The sequence below is a fragment of the Equus przewalskii genome, chromosome 7 (genome assembly GCF_037783145.1).
Source record: "Equus przewalskii isolate Varuska chromosome 7, EquPr2, whole genome shotgun sequence".
Classification (NCBI taxonomy): Eukaryota; Metazoa; Chordata; class Mammalia; order Perissodactyla; family Equidae; genus Equus; species Equus przewalskii.
In genome coordinates, this window is record NC_091837.1 from 83,753,227 (window position 1) to 83,760,969 (window position 7,743).

Genomic DNA, 7,743 nt, shown 5'->3' on the forward strand with positions numbered 1-7,743 from the left:
AGAATTCAGTCCAGCAAAATCCACTCCTAAAGTGGAAGTAGTACTTTCAAGAGCACATTCCTAAGGGAAGCTGAGGAGGAGTGCATTGCCTATGTGAGCAGGCTGTCCCATTGCTGGCAAAGACAATTGTGCAGCTCTCTAAAGACCCCCTTTCTGTCATTGCTCTGTGGTCTAAAAGCTATGCCTCGTTCTTTGATGAGAGATTCTGGATTGAGAGTACACTATTTGTAAGTCAGCAACCTGCCATGGAGAAGGTAAAACTGATGAATAAAGGAGAGGGCAAGTTTGCATGGAGGGTAGAGTAGAAGGGGAATTAGTGTCAAGCCCGTGGAGGAGGGTTTGCATATTTAGGAATCTTAGGCCATAGCTAATGGCCTTGCTGTAAGGTCAGGCAAATGAGCCTGAGCTTACAGACAATAAAACAAAATATTTGATGCACTGAGTTATAGAAATTTCTACGGGAATTTGGAGTATTAAGAGGAGTCATACTCACATTAAAGCCAAGTTTCCAATTTAGAAAGGGTCTGGAATGCTGAAGCAGAAGCCTTGGATCCCTAGACTCAGGTATGGAATCCATGGGCATGAGTGCTCGGCCACGCACAAGTGGATTGAGAGACAATACGTCCTCCCTCGCATCTACTGTAACCACCAATGTCATAAAAAACTTCTCTTAATATCAATAGGAAAAGGAATCACTAGAAAATTACTGTAGATAAAATTCTCTGAGGACATCAACCACTGCAGAGCTGACAAATGGCTTATATTTGAGCTCTACCAGCAGCCCCAGGGGCCTGGCTACTATCGGGTATAACTAGGGTAAAGATTTATTCTATCCCAGGTTTTACTTAGCCTGTAATAGAAGCAAACTTAAGTAATGCAACTAAAAGATTAAAAAAGTGATTTCTCTATAAATTTGAACTCTCTGGATATATTTCTTCTGATTAAATTTCCCACTTTAGTGCTGCAGATTTATGAAAATTGGCAAGAAAACATCCATTCTGTGGACAGACTACATTTCGTATTACCATCAGGGCAGTGTCCTCAGCGAAATTGAGAAAGGGCAAATGGAACACCTGTCATGCAAAGAGGTGATGGATCAGATTTGAAAGTGTGGTTTTCACACTGTCCCCCTAGATTGACTATAAAAGGATTAAAGATGGGAATTCCATTGGAAATTGTTCTGGGATTAGGAGGTGGACATGAGGTGATGGGAAAAGGATGCAATTATACATCTTTGTAATTTTGACCCATCACCAAATTTTTGTTTCATATTTTTTCTTATGATGGTATAAGGCCCAGGTTTAAAGTTATATGTGTCCAAAGAAGGAAATATACATGAGCAAAAGACAATAGCCATATCATTATATTTAATAGCACATATTCCTAATGGCACTTTAGGGTGGGTGTTAACTTCATCCCATACAACCAAATTAGGAATAACTATGACAATACACCAGCTGTTCAAGTATATGTGCACACATACACACATTGACTCACACAAATTCAAAATGACCATTAGCAATACATATTTAGAATTAAAAAAAATGTCAAGGGACACAGACTTTGCAGACAGTCCTAGATTCAAATCAATCTTTATTTCTCACCCCATTTATGACTCAGTAAGCCTCAGTTTATCTGCAACCTCTCTCCATCTCACAGGACTGAAACAAAGTGGGTATGGATTGGCCAACGTTACCAACTCACTGAGCAATATTAAGGGATGGGCCCTGGGCTCTGGGTTTGAGTCTTCAGAGGGTGACAGTTCCCCTTCACATGTCTGTTCCTACGGGACCAGGAGATTGCATGGTTTAGGGTGGTTGGTGCTGTCATTACTCTCACGTGGTTCTCTCTTGTCTAAGTGATAGGCTGGCCCCACTCAGACCAGTGGGAAATGATGTGACTCTTTTGCCCTGTAGACACCCATGCCCCAGTAGTCTCTCTCTACTTCCTTCCCACCCACCTGCCCAGCCCTAACTCTACCCCGCTACTGAGGTGAGGCCCAACTTGTGTCAGAAGGGACAGGACCTACAGGCTGTAGAACTTGAAGTTCCTGTCCATGCCTGTTGGAGCCATTAACATGGCATGGTGCCCAAAGGTCACCCCTGTGGTCAGGTCACCATGCTTTGTAAAGTGAAGAATCTCTGTCCACTGTTTGCAGAAGCACATCTGAATATCTGTGTTCCTGAGGACCAGTTAGGTACCATACTCATCAAAATTCAGTGACTTCACTTTAAAGTTGTTATCCAGCTGCAATGTCTTAATGTTCTTGAGTTTGCATGGATCCCAGAGTTTGACAGGAGCACTGTCAGCTGCTGTAGCCAGGACACACCTGTTCTTAGAGGAAGGAATGCTGGTGATGGGCCCAAAGCAGCAGGGAAGTTGGCCACTTGGTGTGCTCCTTCAAGTCCCAAATCTTGATCTGAGGTTCCATCAGCATGGAACATGCATAGGTCAGGGAGCAGCCAGTGGTCTCATCCATCACCTTGGTGAGCACTCACCCTCTCTGAGAGTCACAGAAAGCCCAGTACTGGTGGTCGGAGGAGCTCAGGAGATAGTCTCCACTGGCATGGAGGCTGAGACCTGTGAGATCATTCTTTTGGGTCAAACAATCTGTACACAATAGGCATTTAGGACCAACCAAACCCTGATAGTGGCATCTGGAGAGGCAGAAGACAACAGGGAAGGCTGGAACACCACACAAGTGACTTCCTTGGTATGGCCTTTGAGACTGGCCAAGATTTGCTTAGAACTCTTGTCAAAGTCAGCAGAATTTTTATCTACCCCTTCAGTGAGGGTCTTGGTGTTAGAGAGGCAGAAGTCCGGGGCGAGAATTCTGGAATGCTGGTGCTGCACAACCCCATGTGGCATGTCATCTGACAGTATCTGCTGAGGTTTCCTGGCTTTGCCAACTTGTCATACACTGTTCGCCTTCTACTTTCACCCTGTGGTTAGACCAGTGGACTGGGGTGAAGCTTCTGGGTAGTCTAAGAGTCATTTCCACCATCTCACCCAAATCCACCGGCTTGCCATGGACCATAATGATTACTATGCAAGAGAAATTAATAACAATGTTAATTCATCTAGAGCACTTCCTTGAGTTCGATAATTACTCTCTCTATATTAGAGAAGATAATGATTTGTGCTACATTTTTGTCACTGCATGCATAAAATATTATATGTAATGTATGTTTTCATTCACATGTGCAGACACACACACATCAAAATCAACACATATGTAGGATAATTCTTCCACAGAACCAACAAAGAGATTGAGATTTGTCATTACATCACTATTTTGCAGATAAGGCAACTGAGGCTTAGTTTCCCCAAGGACATGAAGTCAGTGAGGACAGAGATGAAATTCAAAGAGATGTTTGCATGACACAATGAATGAATGTCTGTATTCAGTAATGTTTCCCCATTATTACAGCTGAAGAAAAATAAAATAAATTTACACACTTTTGTGCATTCCAGCCTTTTAAAAAGACTTCCAGTTAAATATGGTGAAAGGATAAAGAGAATGAAAGAAGATGTGGCAGCAAACAGCTGAAATAAAACAATATTTGCATTAGATTATCAGATGCACAAGAAGAAAACGACTTAGCACAATTTAGAAAGCAGACGTTTCAACACAGAGCATAGCATTTGCCACTTTGTTCTTAACAAAATCTTGCTGTTGCTACCCATTGAGATGGTGACAGAAACTGAATAAGCAGTAGCTTCTTCTAAACTCTGCCTCCTTTCAAGACAAAAAAAGAACAGATCAACAGACTAACCAACGACAGCAGAAGCAACAAAACCCTGGAGGTAGCTACCTCTTGGGGAACATATGTTTCCAGAACTGGTGCCTTTAAACAATGATCTAGCATAATTTTGGAGCTGACTACCTTCACAAACACAATGCCTACACAGTTCCGTTCCACTAGCTGCCCTCCTCTCTGAGTAATATGGTACTCTATTCTCCTTTTCTGTATCCCTCCTCATGCTCTCTTTTTTTGCATATTCTCATGTGTTAGTTCTACCATACATCAGCAGTACCCTTCAATTTGCTAGATTGGGATTTTTTCATCATGAGACCAATTTTCTGTTCAGTAGAACAAAACCTTCTGTATGTTCCCTTGCCATTCATTTTTCACTCCATCTTAGCATTACTTAGTATCTCAAAGACATTGCTCCTCAAATTGACTATTATTTTTCTTGTTTCTTTAACTCAGCCTCGATATTGGCTCTTCACCTTTGCTCATGAATATGATTAAGTTATCCCTTTACAACACACACACAGTCTTCATGAATGCTTTCTCAGCCTACAGGCTACACTGCTTCACTCTTGCCTTTCCTTACAGGCATCTTTCAAATATTTTTCACAGCATCATTGGGAGACCAACCAGAGTAGACTCACCAGAGGATGGTTGTAAAAAATGAAAATATAGCATCCGTGCTCAGTATTTCAGGTATAGGGGTGGAGACTGGAAATATACATTTCAGCTAGCTTATGCTGACAAATTTGAGAATCACTGAATTAATATGTTTTGTCTCCTGTTCCAATAATTCTAGGTAAGATTTTGTGTATAAATTACTGGTAAACCTCTTCTTCAAAGGGAGGGAGAGTTAGGCGATAGGGAAAAGAGATTTCAGAGCTACTAGATATTTCCTGAACACCTAATATGTGTAGGTTCTATACTCAGCACTTTTAAATATGTTATATCATTTAGAGTCTTTTAAAGTCCCCATTCCTATTTCCAAGTATCTCATCTGCCCTGCTTTTGGGTAACATTTAACATGTATAATCAATACATCATTAGAGAGGGTATACGGTACAGTGTTTAGTACCATGGAGTCTGGAGCTAGAGTGTGTGACTTTCAAATTTGACTTCTTTGCCAGCTGTGTGACTCTGGACAGGTAACATGAACTATTTATGCCTCAGTTTCTTCATTTATAAAATAGTTATGGTAAATCACCTATCTAATAGGGATGCCAGGAAGCTTAAAGGAGCTGGTAAATGGGGACTGCTTAGAATAGAACCTGGCCCACTGCCAGTACTCAGTCTATGCTGGCTTTTATTTTCCTTAAACTTCCTTCATGTGGATTCTGGGAATTTTTTTCCTTTTAATTTTCTGACTTAGCAATGTTGAAATTTTTATATTTATTTCAAAGTTTAGAATATGCAAAACAGACTGGAATTATTTTGTGATTTCACAGAACTGTACTAGTTTGTGCCACATCATTAGAAATATTTAAAGGTCTAGAAATATCCATCTTTGTTGTAGTAATAAATTATGTTTTCATAACCTGTTTTCTGGGTTTGCCTGTGAATCAGTATTGTTTTCACTATGGTTTGGTCATGTGTGGTCATGAGGTTTTAATAGTTTTAGGCAACAAGATGATCTCAGTCAAAAATGATGACAATAATTGTAGCAGTAAGATGGACATTTGTGTGAAAAGACCTTTCACACACGTCACCTCATTTCATCCTCATAATAACCTTAATGAGAAAAACAGGGAATAAAGCCTTTTTATTTTTCCTTTTTACAGATAAAAAAATGCAAGTTCCGGGAAGCTGATTTGCCAGAAGTCATACAAAAGAAATGAGGAGCACATTTCTTTCTGTGGCCAAAGAATATTATGAAATCTTGAACCTGAAGTTGTGCTTTTCCTGTGGATTCTTCTCCAGTGTTCCTTTTAGTGCAGATGGTTTGCATAGCCAGCTACCAGGGGCACAGAGTTCAAAGCTTGCTGTAGTGGAATAAGTGACCATTCCCTGAATGTATACTCTATTTATTAAAATTGTTTCATTATATATCCTTTTTATAAAGCTAACTGGTCTTTTATGGATTAAAATCATCACTAACTAGGCAGAAATAAAGTCTGGAATGCTGCGAGGTCAGTAAAGGAAAGTTCACTTAAGCATCAGACTTAGCCTAAAACTCAAGACTCAGGGCCCCAGCAGGTAGGAGGGGCACTGAGTTGACTTTTTAATTTTGCTTTGTTCAAACTCTTTGTGCTCATCAGTTTTCTTGAACATGCTTATTGTTTCCTACAGAGTGAATTAAATATGAGTTTAAAAAACAAAGCATCCACTAGTAAAAGGATTCGAAACAGAAACCATGCTGATAACAATTCAGTGGCCTCCTCTCAGTATCAGAAGGAGGACATTTGCATATAGATAGCATGGTTTCTGGTAGAGCTCTACTTAGAATTTTTGAAATTTGAGCCTGAATTCCAACACACTTTAGGTTTGTTCATTTGGTGAAGGAAGCAAGTTATTTGTCATTTTCAGCGTTTATTTTTTCCCCAACTGTGTTATTGTTTAGATTCTTTCTCATGATTCTTGCAGAGTTCTGAAGTCCCTGTAGGGTAGATTATCATTTTGAGATAGATTATTATTTTTTGAGAGGAAAGAGCAGATTGATGACTAAAATATGATCATTGTCTTCTTTGGCCATGGGGTGTGTTTGTGTGTGCATGTGTACTTTTCAACATGTCACAAGCACATTAAATTTAAAATGATGATATTTTAAAAATGAGAAAGAATGCCCTTTCAAAAATAAACATTATTAAGGTAATAATAGAAAGTCAAAAATTCCTTCATGGTCTTTTATTTTTCATATTGATCCCTAAGTGTGACAAGTTATAACTTACAAACACTGACTGTTTTTGGTAGAAATCAATTATCTTGAAGTATGTAAGGATAAACAAACATTTCCCTATTGAATTTGATTTTTCTTTCTCCAATTAGCTCCCTAACATGCTTGCTGGGAATAATATAATTTCACTCTCCCCTACTTTCAACCATGCAGAACTGAGCATACAAACATTCTTTTATTATTTATTTTCCACTTTCCAACTCTGTAAGTGTTCTACTTATAACATTATCATTTAAAAAAAAGGTGATTTATCAGTGAGTGATTTCTCTTCCATCTCCTGTAAGCTTTCTGTCTTTAGTTCTTTTCTTTCTTCCTCTCTCTTCTTTGCTGCTTCTGCCCTCCTTTCCTACAAAAGTAGTAAAATGTTTTAAAATTTTCAAACAATATAGCATTATCCAAGGTAAAATGAACTCCACCGCACTTCACAGACACAATCCTCAATTTCATGCTAAAATTGTAAGAAATTATATCTTAAAAGAGTGGTTGGATTTTGTTTAGCCTGGCTTGATTCCTCTTTCTGAGCACTGCTTGATTTCCTTGACTAATATTTAGTATTTAGTTGAGGGTGGGGGAGGAGCACTTTTATTGACACCACAATTTTGTCAATTTACCAAAATCACAATTTATGTTACAAATATAAACACAATCAAGGTACAGCATCCTCAAATCTCTCTCTCAAATATTTATCTCCACTCTATTATTTGGGTCAGGAGGACATTAACAAAAGGTATATGAGATGAGCTCATAAACTGTTGTTGAAAAATTGACCCTTCTGTCACAGGCACAAAAACCTCAACAATTCTGGTGATTTTATTATCAACAATAGTTTTAGCAAAGCATTATCAATCTCTGAAGCCAATGGAGCTCCTGATTAGCATATCAATAGCTGTGTATTCCCCTCATTTAAGGATTACCTCATCTGCTGCAGAAACAGCCTAAGTACCCTTAAGAACAGGTCCAAACCAATTTAAACCTCTGCTGCCCTTTCTTTCCCATAAATTGAGAATTTTTCTACCTTGAGAAGTAAAATCCAGAATACGTATCTCTTAAAATTTGATGATGAAGTAGATGGGGTCTGTCATGGGGAATCTGATCAAA

At 39.0% G+C, this 7,743-nt stretch overlaps 1 pseudogene; it reads right to left on the reverse strand.

The window, feature by feature from the left end:
* Positions 1-2,025: 2,025 nt before the first annotated feature.
* On the reverse strand, positions 2,026-3,037 carry LOC103548880 (pre-mRNA-processing factor 19 pseudogene; annotated as a pseudogene).
* Between the last annotated feature and the right edge of the window lie 4,706 nt (positions 3,038-7,743).